The sequence below is a fragment of the Zosterops lateralis genome (genome assembly GCF_965231275.1).
Source record: "Zosterops lateralis genome assembly, chromosome: 3".
NCBI lineage: Eukaryota > Metazoa > Chordata > Aves > Passeriformes > Zosteropidae > Zosterops > Zosterops lateralis.
The window spans coordinates 72,254,748-72,269,843 of NC_139764.1; the positions used below are offsets into that span (position 1 = coordinate 72,254,748).

General features: G+C 34.6%; 1 protein-coding gene across 1 annotated transcript in view; it reads left to right on the forward strand.

Moving 5' to 3' along the window:
- The window catches only part of ASCC3 (activating signal cointegrator 1 complex subunit 3), a 253,462-nt gene that overhangs the window by 44,513 nt on the left and 193,853 nt on the right, over positions 1 to 15,096 (forward strand). The window lies entirely within an intron of this gene.

A 15,096-nucleotide genomic window follows, 5' to 3' on the forward strand; every position in this document is an offset into this window, starting at 1 on the left:
TCGAAGAATAGTTATTGGTGAACATACTTCCCCAACATAATATATATATATTATATCTATATATTATATATATAATATATATAATCCCAGTGATATAATCCCTTTCATGTTGACTCAGATTCAAGAATTTCTGATCTGAACTACTTGTTCATGAGTTGCAGTTCTCAAATCCTTTGGCATTACATTTTCAGTTATTTATGGTTTTGAGCTGTGATCTGAATCACTGAAATGAAAGTATTACAGTGATTCTGCTCTCTTCTGAAGATCACAGGAGAAAGTGAGCCTGAGCTTCTGTACCTTGCCCTGTACAGGTTGGCTTCTGACTGCACAGCACTATTCTGCACCAGTCATAGTGTCTGATGCAGTTCAGGGGTGTTGAATATGGTGTTGTAGACTGTATGGGCTGCAAAGTCATCTCAAAATGTGCTTTGATGGTAGAAAGTAAAGAGCCAAGAGAAAAAATGCGGGTAAAACAGATGTTAAGATTTCAACTTTTACTGATTTAAAATGGTGAAAAAGCTGAGGTAAGAGAACTAAATTTCTTATTAGTTATTTACAGTCTAGAACTTGCAGTACTCCATCACAGGTACTTTTTTACTCCTCGTTGTGTATGTCTAGTCTATTGAAAAGTGGAAGATTTGGTATTGATTTGAACAGAGACATAAAAAGCAAGCTCTGCGAACAGAGAAGGTTTTGTGTCTCTTAGTTCTGCAGCGTATAACATGGATACGTTTTTTCCATCTTTTTCTCTCTGGGAAAGCGGGAAATGAGAATATAGGCAAAGAACTTCATTGGGATTCTGAATAAAGATTGTCTTATGTAAAGATTTAACTCTTTCAGAACAGAAGAGAGTTTTAGACTCTGAATCTGTGCTTTTCTGCTTAGATGACAGTACCTAATATCGTGTTTATGAATTCACTGACAGCCCTTAACCAGATTGAAAAATACAGCCACTGCAGCTATTGTCATTTAATATGACAATATTCAGCATGACAGCTTTTTGCAATAAAATATCTTTTTCCTAAGCTAAACACTACCTGCTAATCTGTAAACATTTTGCAAGAAATAGCAGTATTTCAAAAGGCAGTAAATGGTTTTAGAAAAAGTATGGTTCAGACAGAAAAATACTGATCTAAAATGAATAATTGGCAGATTTTTGCACATGCTAAAAAATGCATCAGTTATACAAATTTAGTAAGTAATTATTTTTGTAGTTTGTGTGTCATCAAGAGGTCCACTTTTCAGTTTTACAGTGAAATTTTGAAAGAGAAACAATCTTCAGAACTTTACTTTTTGATATGATTCTTATCACATGAGATCAAATAGAAGTGTCAACAACAAATACAATTTTGATTGTTTGAACCTGCATGTAATTCCTGCCCCCAAGTTTAGTATTGATTCGTGACAACAGATGACAAATTTATGAAGTTTGTCCAGCTGCAGGACTTCTCAGCTTCTTGATTTCAATAATGAGACTCATAGATTTGAAATTTGTTTAATAGAAATTTTTTATCAAGGAGCTGAAAGACGCTGGAATTGACAATGCATAAGTTAAGACATACTTTGTCTAGATGTATCTTTGTTAGGGAAAAATTCTTTTTTGTTGTTGTTTTCTCTGCATGGCTGTTTTAAATCTCTAAGCTCAGAAACACCTTGGTTGGTGTTACAAATTTTTGCTAACTAACTGGAGTCAGTTTAGAGAACATGAGGATTTTCTGGTAATATGTTTTATTTTTGATTAACTAGTGTAAACAAAAGCAGAAAACCAATGATTTTCAGGTGTTTCCTTAGCACGTATAGCTGTTCATAAAGTAGCTCTGTTGTATCTCTGCATGGATATGTTTGCAGGATTATCTAAAATATGAGTAGGTGGACAAGGAGTAGAGATGACAGTAAATATAACCAGATGTTTCACGACTAGGAACTTCTAAAGGCATCATGAGGAAGTTGACATTTCTGCTGCTGTTGACTCCTATGAGGTTCCATTAGTGGTAGGGTTTTGATGTAAGACATTTAGTCTAGACATAAAGGTACTCAGCCTGTTTAACAAGTCAATATACCTGCAACCCATAATCCACAGGGGAAAAAAGGCACAGAACAACCAAGCCATTTATTGTTGCTGGGGTTTTGAGTATTATATAATGAGCTTTATAAGCACTTGCTATTCTCTAGGGAAATCCTGATAGTATTAAAAATTATAAATATTATTCTTCTTTTTAGTCTGTATTTTTTCATTTACATACAGCTCATTTTTCATGAGCTATGTGATTTTGATCACATTGTCAGCAGTTTGAGGGGAGTATTTGGGTAATGTTTATTGCAGAATACACCATTGCATTTCATCTTCAAAACTCCTAAGGTCAGAACTGAATTCATAAGGAGTTCATTTATATTTTGAATTGTTGGACAGAAGTTAAAGCTCTGCATCATATAAGTTGGAAGTAATCTTGCATTTTAAATGATTAAAATATTAGTTAAGATTTAGATTTTCTTATTTCCTGTAGACACAGGTTGAGAAGAGATGAGAGAAATGCATTCCTCTAGACACTAACTCTAACAAACCACCTATTAACCACATTTTAAATGTGTATATACTTCCTTTTTTGTTCGTTTCTAATGTGGAAATATAAGGCAAAATGGCAAAATTTCTGAAAACCAGCATCAAAGGCAGCAGCAATGCCTTAAACCAGGAGAGATATTAACAAAGGGTTCTTTTTTATAGGATTGGCAGTGTAGCCAGGATACATCTGCCACTGCACTCCAGAGTGAAAAAATAACACTAGTTTTATCACTGTATTATCTGAAATCTTATGGCTGGTATTTTCAAAGTAAGTATTTAGTTTAGTTAGGACCTCCTTGCAAAGGGTCAGAGCTTTCCTAAAAAGTTTATGACTTCAGGATTAGTGAAATCACTGCCTGGAAGAACACAGGTGCTAAGATGAGACTCATATGGACTGACAAAGGTCCAAATTTTGTAGCTACCTTTCATACCTAATCCCATTATGCACTGCAAATATGAGATCAGGAGTGACCAACTTTGTATAATTTAGCAGCCATAAAAACATTCCGTAGTCATAAATAGCTGGCTTCAGCACTCTCCTGCTTTCTGTGTTGTTCCTTTTTCAGCTTTGTCTCCTACCTTTCTCCATTATGATCTGAACTGCTGTGTCACTTCCTCCAACAATCTCACTCCACCTGTGTCATCTCATATTGTTTATTTTCTACCTGTTGGAAAGTTGGGAGCAGGAGCTGGTGGCATGGAGGGAGCTGTGCTGCTGCTCAGGAATGTCGCTGGTGTTCAGAGGTAGAAGGGTGCACTGTGTCCCATGGAAGGAGTTGAAAAGCATCTTACCTTACACAAAGGCAATAAATCCCAGCCTCTTTTGTAGATATCTATTTTTCTTGACATTTATTATTTCTCAGAGAAGTGTGGTTTTACCACAGTTCAAGCACAGGTGATTCATAAGTAGCCGATTGGTCACATCAGTTTAATTTGAAGTATTACGGTTCTACTATTTGTACAAGCGATGTGCCAGCTAGCTTGTTTCAATAATGAGAATTTTAAAAATTGGGGAAGCACAAGCTTGACTTTATTATCTTTGCTCAGTTGACATGCAGCTTGACCATTAGTGAAATATATTTTTTGTGTTTACTATAAAGGTAGTTTTGTGCCAGGCTTTTTGCCAAATAAATGTACCTTTAAAGTCATAAACCCAGGCCAGGAAAAGTTACTCTTCAAGATTGTGAAAACAGGTTTTATCTAAAAATTTGCTGGTGGTGAAAAATTACTTCAGCTTTTTACCTAAAGTGGATGTTCAGGGTAGGATTTATTTATTTTTTTCATGTTATTTCCATTTCCTTTTACTAGCACTGCTTAATGATCTAAATAAGAAAGGTATTTTTTTCTCTCTGCACTATGTGAAGGAATTATTACAAAATCAATATTCTCTCTTTTCCTGTAATGTTTTCTTGTTTTTAGACTTGCACAAGGTAAGTCTGCTGAATAGAAGTATGCATGTTTTTGGATAAATTACATTTTTCATATCTAGAATATTGGATGATTAATTCCAAAGTTGATTTTAGTGCGTATTTCAGTTGCATATTTTCCAAACAGCAATTGATAGCTAAACCGTACGGAATAATTTTAAAAAAATTGCTTTTTATTGAAGTCTTGCCATTTATCCAATGAATTATGCTCAGAAATTGCTCTGAGGAGAATCTACAAGTTCTGTAATCATTAGTCCCAACTTAAGAAAAACCATGTAGGTCAAGGTACAATTGCTTTAATGTCTGGTAATGTATATTAGGGTTTGCAGGCTGTCTCGTATTTCACTGAGAGGGGTTCAAAGAAAGTTGAATATGTGCAATACCAGGTGAACAAAAATATTTGAATTAAGATTCAACACTTAATAATCTTAAAGCCTACAAGTTCTGGCTGAGTTTTCTTCAGTAAGTTAAGTCAATGGTATCTTATAATGATTTTAGAATTCTAGATGCTGTATGTAAAATTTCTGCATAAAATTGTTTGATTATTTGACTTACCATTAAATGAAGCTTTTAGGCATTGTTTCATAAAAATTCTAGGAATAAATATTATTGCTTTGGCTAAAAGCAGGCAAAAATATGTGCTTCATGCCGAACCAGCAGTTCATTGTCCATCTTGTATAAAATTATCATATTTTCCATTAAGACAATTCTGTTTCTTAATAGAAATAATTTATTAACTCTTCTTTAAAAAGATCTGTTGCTATGATGTGCAAGCTGTAAAGTGGTATTCTGATTTTAAAATTTAGCTGTAATCTCACATTGTAGAAATGCAAACATGCTCTGTGGCTGGCTACTAATTCATCTTTGAAAGACACTTGCTGTGCTTGAATATAATTCATTGAATGTAATATTTTTAAACATGTACCTCACTTGACTGCAGCTTTCACTGCAGATAGATGTTACTATATGATTTCCTTAATGCTAAGAAGCTCGTTTTTTCTTTCAGCAATGGATAACATCTTCCCGTTATGATAAATCAAAAAGTATTTTGAAAAAAGGTCTTACTTTATTGATACAGCCTTTAATACTAGAAATGATACCATAACAATTTTCTGGATTCATAAAACCTTTCTACTATTCTAATATGACTTTGCCATTAAGATGGGGTTTTTTGTTCAATAGGATTACTGATTTTAATGTGTCTCAGATTACAAACCTTATTTATTTTGTGTAACATCTTTAAAACAAAAAAAACCATACTTACGTAATTTAGAGAAAAAGAAACCTTTAAATAGTTTAGAGAAAAAGAAAAAGACCATGGTCATGTCAAACAGATTTTATATAGTACTTGAAATACAGTTACATTACAGGGATAGCAAGGCTTTATGAATGTTACAGTACAACTTTGAATTAATTGCATAATGAAATGTAAAAGTCTGGGTCCCTTGATTTAACATGACAAGTGGATGTCACCTCCAATGAGGCAGAGTTCTTAAGAGCACAGCTTGAGAGGACCAGCAATTATGGCCACTCTCCAATAACCAGGAATCTGACAAGTTGAAAACTTAATACCAGTGGAGAAGATTAGTAATTAAATAGGTAGATATAAAGGAATAAATATGTGATTAAGAAATACTTTACAGACGGATAATTTTGTCCAATAATCTGAGATTATTGTTCCAAACATAGTTCCACTTATATCTACTTTTTTCCTAATAGAGGAGTATTTTTTCATATCTGAAGTCTATATCAAAATATGTCAAGCAGGTTTCCTAGAATATCAGAATAAGAGCTTAAGCTAGTGCTGAAACAAGAGAGAAAAGGATGAACTATCTCAAAAGATCTGGACTGAGCATAAAGATTTTCTCTTTTAAAGTAGTGATAGTAAAAGATAATAAGAAATGGAATAGTCTTATATTTTTATAATTCTTGTTTTCAAATAATACTTTGAAATGCAGTGGCACTTGCTGGTAAGGATTATGAGTTTGGATTTGAAAACTGTGATTTTTGACTCACCAAAAAGATGTTTGATACTATTGCAGTCTTTGAGGACCTATCTCTTAATGCAGGATAAAAAATTAGAACTGTTTTCTCTGAAGCAGCTCCATGTTTGGCAGGTGTGACTTCTCTGGAGTCTGTCATCCATTCTTAGTCCAACATTATCATAAACTTAAAAAAGATAGTAACATATACATTTTAGATACTTAAAAAATCTTTGTAAACTATGCCTATATATGTAAAACACATACGTACATGTATATGGGGTATGTGTATATATATATTTCCCATTAATGCAGAGTTGGTTATTAAAGTAACAGGCTTTTTAATAGACCACAATTTTATGTGTCTTTCTCTTTGCCTCCCTCAGCTTGCAAGATTTCTACTATTTTATTTTTAAGAAAGATCTGTATGCAAAGAAGGTAGTCAAGCCAATCTGTCTTTATAAGAGATTTATGTAGGATGCAAAAAAATAGGGAATGATGAATAATTGGAGGTAGATGTAAACTGAAGCATGATGTTACGTCAGATTCTATGAAAAGCAAAAGGCAGCTTTCACTGGGCAGCAGCCTGCACTTACTGGAACAACATCTGTCTATCCACTATTGTGGAAGTAATAAACAGTTCACATCCTTTGGGATGGGGGAATGAAGGTAAAGGAAGCAAGTACATCACATCTCACATGAGTTTTGGAGGTAAGCATTTTATAATTGATCAGCTGTAAGCCTGTATTTGCTTAAACTACATCCTCCTTGGCCTATTTATATGATATGACTTGTATTTTTGTTTGATGATGTGGATCAAATCACAGTAATGTGACATTTAAAAATAGACTATATTTATGCAAATTGGGAAGATTTTCACCAGAAAAGTATAACAAAAACAGGCTTTTACTATTGTCCCATAAGAATGGGAAAGTATTGTAGATACTTTCTTATCATTTTGGTTTACCAGGATTACTGGAGAAATTTATAGATAACGGCTTGCACCCGCAAGTCTTTCCAGATTGTACAATTGTCTCTGATTTTAAAAAGCAACCAGCATAGCAGCTAGCAGTGCAACTCTTTTCTTATTAGAAAACAGTGTTCTCTCTCTACCTGTGCCGTAAACCCATCTTTTTGTAGACTGACAGCAGATTTATTTGCTTTGGTTTGACACTGGGCAAGTTGGATCCTTTTGGAATCAGACTGAATGAAGGTTTCCTTTGCACCATATGCAGTCTTAGCTCATGTACACGTATGTTTCAGATGACTCTTCAATGAAAGACTATCTTTTCTTTTTGACCAATAGGCTTCTCCTTGCTTTTCAGCTGTAATATAATGCCCTTACCTACCTTACAGTCTCTTAAAATGGAGTGCTTAAAATATGATCTGATCGTTTGTTCTTTCAGTTGCATTTGTCCTAGTGTCATATGGAGTTTAGTTCAAGACCTTTTGTAGTCTTGTGCTTTTAATCCTTTGAAGATTACCAAGGCATTTATCTTTTTTGTTTAAAAATCAGTTGCCAGGTGCTGTTAGGATATAGTAGATTGTATAATACTGTGTGAATTGACACATGCAGGTGGCCACAGCTGCCAGGCAGAGTAAGTTTATTGCATTACCTTGCCAGCAAGGCTGGGTGGCAGAGACATGCAGGTGTAGAGAATAAAGGTAATCTTGCCCCCAATAATTAACAGCTGTGTTAATTACCCAATACAGCCATGCCCCCCGATAAGCTATATCCAATAAGGATAAGTGCGATAAAAGGGAGTGAGTTAGGTCAGGAGGGGGAACCTTGAGGAAGAAGGGTGGCAGAGGCTGGTGATGATGATGATGATGATGATGATGATGATGATGATGATGATGATGATGATGATGATGATGAGAGAACCACTGCTGTGGGATGAATCTGGGTCTGCAGTTAGAGCCTGTTGTTGGAACCTGCAGCCATAGTCTAGCTGGGGAAAAGCCTGCAGTCAGAGTCTGCAAACCAATACATGCAGTCATGGTTTATCAGGAAATAAACTTTTTTTTATCCCAGCAGTGAGAGGCTGCAGGGGAAACCTACAGTAGGAGCTTGCTGCAGCCAGGGTCAGTGAATAGTTGGAATCAGGATGGCTGAGCTGTGAAGAGGAATAAACCAGAACCCTTTACATGCTGTGATAAGTCCGTGTCTCAGCTCATTTCTCCCCTCTAACAAGAGGGCTGCTGCAACATCTGGAGACACAAGCACCCTTAGACTTAATTCATCCCAAAGAGGCAGAGCCACACAGGTTTAGCTCATCCTAGTGGACACAGGGGGAAGGGGAGGTAGCAGCCCCACTACCAAAGGCCAGTATATCACAGGGATTCATACATTTGAGTTTATCACAAGGCTGTGCCTTTATGATCTCTCTCTCAGCAGGAGGCTCAAGTATGTCTGTGAGAATGTGTTATCTCAACACTGGAATCTTCTCAGAATACTTTTCAGAACAGGCAGAGGATGAACAACACTAGGCGTAATAAATGGAGTTTTCCCACACTGACATTCTTAGCAGTCCCAGCTGCAAGGTCACTGATTGAAACTGTTGCATCCTTGTCAAATCTTCCAGTTTGAACCCTTTCGTCCTAACAAATACATTATGGTTGGTTTGGGGGTTTTTTTGTTGTTTGGGGTTTTTTTTGTTGTTGTTGTTGTTGTTTTGTTTTTGTTTTTGTTGTTTTTTTTTTTTGTTTGTTTTTTTTTTTTTTTTTTTTTTTTTTTTTTTGGTGTTAGCTTATTTAATTATATACTCATAATAAGAGTATGTAACATCTTGTTAACACCTTTTAACGTCTTGTAAGTTGATGTTGTTACATGAACAAATCACGTTTAAGACAGTGGAGGTGTTAAGAAGGGCAAGGATGCTATAAAAAAGTGGTAAATATGTTCTTTGTTGTATCAGCCTCTGCGGTGTTTTTATGTGTATTTTTATTTTCAAGGGCTTGATTTTAATGACAACAGGCAAAACCCACTAGTGAGTTTATGTGAAGCAAGAAAAAGTCTTTTTTATTGTGAAAAGTGAATAAAAAATAATGTTTTCAAATGTCCTTTCGTTAGTGAGGTTGTAATTGAAAACGGATCTTCTCATTTAGAGAGACTTTTTTTATTCTATGTGCAACCTTATTTTTTTTGAAAAGAGTTCTGTAAAATCTTGAGTTATCTCTTCTTGGGCAGAGAATTTCAAATACAAGATCAATTAATAATTGATAATATGGGTCAGAGTTTAATAGGGACATCTGTATTGGTGAATATAGAGAACTTCATTTCTTTTAGTCTGTTCTTTAACATGGCTGTATGTAATACACTAAACAAAAATTGCTTTAAAATATTTAGCAGATACTGTCTTGTAAGAGTTACAAACAACAACAGTTGTTTAAGTTGCTCCTTTTCATGCAAGTAGTAAATATGAATAAGGAAATGGACTTTTTAATATTAACATGAGATAAAATTGACTGCATCTGATTTGAATAAAATGTTAAGCCTGTTTCATTTCCTACACAGCTGCCAAGCGTGTGTATATTGTGTAATGCTGAAATAGTTGAAAATCTGATGGGAACACTTACAAAGGCAAACCAGTAAAGGGCACCAGCTGCTGAACAACACCTGCTGAGCCACTGTGGGAGTAGATGCATCTGCCTGTATCTAGAAGTAATCTAACAAAGTACCTGCTCTTACCTGTCAGGATTTTAATTTGTATAAAGATTCATCCAGTAAAACTGATTCTGAATACTTAAAGTAAGAAAAAAATAAGGCTTTTTTTTTTTTTTTTTTTTTTTTTTTTATACAGAAGAGCACCCCTTATGAGCAACTTTCTCGTTCTTGTAACTAGTTTAAGTTCTTCTTTTAATAAAATGCAAAACTAGATTTGGCAGCCAGAAGTTCTCATCTACACTGTGTGTAGTGTGCTACTAAAGGATGCAGCCAGTCTGGAGGAGATTATGCTACCAAAGAGGAAGTTTTCAGTTTTTGTTTGGCTTAGTTTGAGAGGTGTATCTTGGGGGGTTTGTGAGACCATATGTTCCCTTTTTTGTTGTAGCATATTTCATTCACTGTTGATGTTAATGCACAAACAAAAATAAGTTTTACAATCAGAAGTAAACGGACAAATTTTCCAAATAGCTTTTAAAACTATTGTACTTTCTGTCTTTTGGTATTTAAACTTTCATTGTTCCCACATGTTGGTGACCCCATCACACAAGGTCATCATCCCTCACCTATTTAATTTTCCTATGGTAGGAAAACTTCTGTGAATGCTGATAGTTTACCTGTAATTCATGAAAACAAAATAGCTGTGTTTTTGTAGGAGAAAATACTAGCTATTCTTAGTTAGGAAAGTTAGGAAAAAGTATTTTATAGTTAGGAAAAAAGTCTTCTAATAGTTATACTGTAAAATGAGGCTGTCATCTAGGGTAGTAGAAGTGTGAATTTAAGTGAAATAGAGGAGAAAATTGAGCTTAGAAAGATTATGACAGCAATAGTTAATCCTCTGGGAATATTCTTGTTTGCCATTCTTTCATTTTTACTTGATGTGTTAAAATTATTACTAATTTCAGCTATAATTACCTTCCAAAGCATTCTGATAGCTTTTTCTGGGCTTTGTTAAGTTTTGTAGGAAGAAATAGTTTGTCATGTTAACATAAGCTAAAGTAAATAGCTTGAAAACATTATCCTGAAGTGCCTTCTACATTAACAGATAAAATATTAACAGAAACATTTAGAACTAATGCCTTTGCATGCATAAAATAGTATTGAATTAATTAAGGGTCATTTAAAAATAAAATACTGAAAGAGATCTGTACTTCAAAACTATGCAGTAATATGAAATGTTGTTATTCTGCTCTTAAAAACAGGGTTCCTTGCTTTCAAGGAAGGTAATATTTACACTTCAATTTGCAAAGTTGGACTGACTGTAATTTGGGTGATTTTATGTATTGAATTTTGTAGAGTAAACCCAATGACCAGTAAAATTCCAAGAAGCATTTCAGGTAGACATGCTCTTACACAGTGCAGCTGCATGTAGCTCAAAAGAAATCCAGCTTTTTGGTTCACAGCATTCTTTTCCCCTTGTACTTAATCACTGTAATATTTGAAATCCAAATATGTCTACCTGGTGACTTTGCAGCTGGTTGGGGTTTTTTTTTTGCCTCATTAAATGATCATTATAAGTGAAATATTGAAATTGAGAAAGCAACTTTTTAAGTTTTAATTTTTCATTCTTTAGGGGTCACATTCATGTCACTGACATGAATATGGACGTTAGTGGGAAGCACATGCAGAAATCTGTAAAGTTTTTAAATAAAACAAGTCAAAGTAGTTGTAGTTGTTTTAGTAATTAAGACTGGAGAATGTTCTTCTGCTGCATCCTGTTTGGGGAATAGCCACTCCTCAGTGGAAATTCATTGTATGTGTGTGGAAGAATGCAGTAGTCTGCTTTACTTTGATAGTATCCCCGAAGGCAGACTTTCATTCTTACAAGAATTAGATCTTCATTTAAAGTGAAATACAGGATAGTATCTTAAATGCTAATTCGAATTATACCAAAGACCAAAATTGGTTTTAATTTTTAAGAAATGTAATCTCCAAGTGAGAATTTTCAAAGGGAGGTATATGCTGGTTCTGAAGTGCTGCAACATTTAAAAGATCAACTTTTGCTCAAAATATTTTAGACAAGTTATGGTTTGTTTGATTTTAGTCTTGTCTTTAAGTAGCACAAATTTCTGTATGCTCCTTAATAAATTAATATTTTGTCTTAGATAAGAATGGATTGTGTCTTTCAGTGATAGAAATGAGACTGAGATGGTTCATCAAGGGATTCACTTAGAAATCACCAAATTATTTTAAGTGTTTTTGTAATGTTTTATAGAAGAGCTATATGGCTAGAAGATTGACTTTATAACTGATGGGCTATTCAGCTCAAAGTTTCCATTTACCTCAAGATCACACAATAAATACTAATACAGTGAAACTTTTAAACTTTTTGAAGACCCATTGTTTGAGCCAGCAGAACAACAAGGAGCAAAAAATGATATAAAGTCTCTTAAAGCGGAAAACAGATTGTGTGTGTGTTTTGTATCTTTTTACAACAAAATAATTTTTCTGAATTTTAATTGGAAAATTGAAATTATCCTACCACCTAATCATGCAGTTATTTCACTATTCAGTTATACCACCTAATCTTTCATTGGAAGTGGACTTAAAAAATAAGAGTGAAGTTTTTAGCTTTTGCACTAATAAATAAATATGCCTTATATAATACTAGCTTGTTGGGAATTAATAAGGAGAAGGGAACTATGAACTTTTCATTTGCAGTAAACAAAATATAGAGGAAGATGATTTTATTTAATCATTCGTAGGAATTACTTGTCAAAACATAATATAAAGAAGGAAACCTACTTGTAAATATTCCTTCTTCTCTCCTGCGTTCCCTGAATCTGAAAGGGATGGACATTTTTTTTTTCCTGAGTCATCTGAGACTGTGTTGGAGATAATTTTCTGTGTTCCTGATTCTACTTCCACTTGCTTTTGATGCTTGTGGACCTTTGTCCTTCTGGACCTCCAAGTTTGAGACTGTCTTCCTGCTGTGTGTATTCCTTATACAGAGACTTTGTGGCCTGTTGTCATCATGCATTATCTAGATATGAATGCCTGACTCAAATTTTGCATTAATAATTTGACTACATAAGAAAAAAAAAAGTTTGCATATTAATAACTACTATAGCAGCAAACTGTAGAGACAACCGAGAGGAGACCTCATCAGTGTCTGTCAATATCTGAAGGGAGGTTATCGACAGGATGGAGCCAGGCTCGTCTTGGTGGTGCCAATCCATAGGACAAGAGGCAAAAGGTAGAAATTGATGCACACGTTCCACCTGAACTGAAGGAAAAACTTTACTGTAGGAGTGACTGAGCACTGGAGCAGGTTGTCCAGAGAGGTTGTGGATTGTCCATTGCTGGAAATATTCGAGAACCATCTGGACAGAATCCTGTGCCCTGTGCTCTTGGATGACCCTGCCTGAGCAGGGAGGTTGGACCAGACCACAGACCCACTGTGGTCCCTTCCAACCTGGCCCATGCTGTAGTTCTTTGAAAACAAAGTATCTGTTTCAGTTGTAACCTACAGCACTTTACAAAGGACCTGTGAAAGCTTTGTGACATCTATAGTGCTGTTTGCAAGGTAGGAACTACCTTCTTACTGAGCATTTCAGGTTTTGTGAATCTGTAATTTTAAGTGTATTAATCTTCCATTAATACTGAGATTATTAATTCCTGAGAATTGCTGAATGTAAGTGTCTGGATGCAGTCCTTCTGAAAGTTTTGTGTCTTTATCCTGAGCCATACCTCAGTCACTCACATAAGTCTATGTGGAATGGGAGAGTTAGGACTTTGATCCTTTTTGTCTGATATCTTGTCTCTTCCTCATTGTCTGTACCTTTGAGGTTTGGCCAAAAACTGTCTGCTGTTTTTTGTCAGTATTCTCAATTTCAACTAAATTTTCCAGTTATCTCTATAGGCTAGTTGGAGTAGTCACACCTTTTTTGAGATGAATGTATGCCTTCAGCAACACAGCTTCCTGCTTAGATTTTTTTTTGTTGGCAGTGACATTCTTTTAAAACAGCAACAAGAATATAGAAGAAAAATAATAAATTTCTCTTGATATGATGCAGTTGTTTTAAAATTCTTCCAGGTAGTTCATAAATGGTGATTCATAGAAAAAATCAATTTCCAAAAAGTAATTTTTATGTAGTTTCAAAACATATCATAATCTCCTTACTTGGGAAATGTTAACTGAAACCATTTTATATTGGTTAGAAAAAAGGACTTCAGTTTCTATGTTGCATGTTAGTAGCCTGACTTTTTTTCCACCAATGGCCAGAATGTATGTAGCTACTTTTTCAATGCCTTTGTTGTCTTTCCTTATTTTTTTGTTGGGTTTCTCCCTTTGCTTTGCAGTGTCTATATTATTGAACAACTAGGAAAGGTTTTTCTATATTCACTCTTTGATTACAGTTGCTTTTGAGTCAGTGTGCATCTAATAGTGATAGTTTTTTCCCCTTAGAGATGCACTGTGTTTTCCCAGGGGAATAAATTATGAGAGCAATATTCCATCAAGAGAGCTAGGAGTCTCTTTTAGTTGTATTTAAATATAAGAAATTATGAGAGTGTTCTCTGAATTAGAAAAAAACCCAACAAGACCTGAAGAATAGACTAGCATATAAACATTATCAGTTTCCTCATTGTTCCATCTAGAGAAGTCAGGGAGATAGTGGAGATGTCAGTACATGGCAAGCCAGGGACATCTAAAATGTTTCTTAAAAATTTGTAGATATTTTGAATGTAGATTTTAAATATATATATTTTAAATATGTAATTTTTTTTAAAATTTCATTCTCACATAGTTTTAGTTTTGCACAGCATTAAGATATTCTTTAATTTTATGAGGAGGAAAACAGTTTTTTGGGTACATTTAATATGGATGAAATGTGATCAAATTAAACTCAAATCCTCCTATCCTCATAAGATTTTAACTTCTGAGGTTATTAGGAAATGCCACAACTGTTGCCAATTTTCCTTCAGCTGCATTAGTTCAAGGTAATTTTTGTGTGTAATTCACAAATGGCATCAGAAGGCTCCAAGAGGAGGCTGTGTTCTGATCTCCATTTCATTGCTATAATCTGGAATAATTCTCTTGACATTGGATATTTTTGAGTTTGCAGCAATGTCATTGAAATCAGAATCTTTCCTGCGTGTCTGTTTGGATGCCAAAACTTATGCACATTTTCTGTAGAAATAGTTACTTTTATGGAAAACTCTTTCTGAAACACTTTGTTATTCATTTTCTCAAATCAAATCACCAGAGGGTATAATCACTCTGTCTATAATCTTTTGTCATATTATAACTAGGTTGATGAACACAACACAGTTCTCCCAGCAAGGGGAGGAGATTGCTCAGGCTGTTTCAGTTTTTTAACTCAGAGCAGTGAAAGCTTTATAGTGCCATAGTGCTGTCCTGTCATTCCCTTCACACTGATTTGGGGTGTATACATGCAGATGTCTTTGGATTTAATCTATACATTAAACCCAAGACGGTTTCTCAATGTTGTCTTTTTAGTA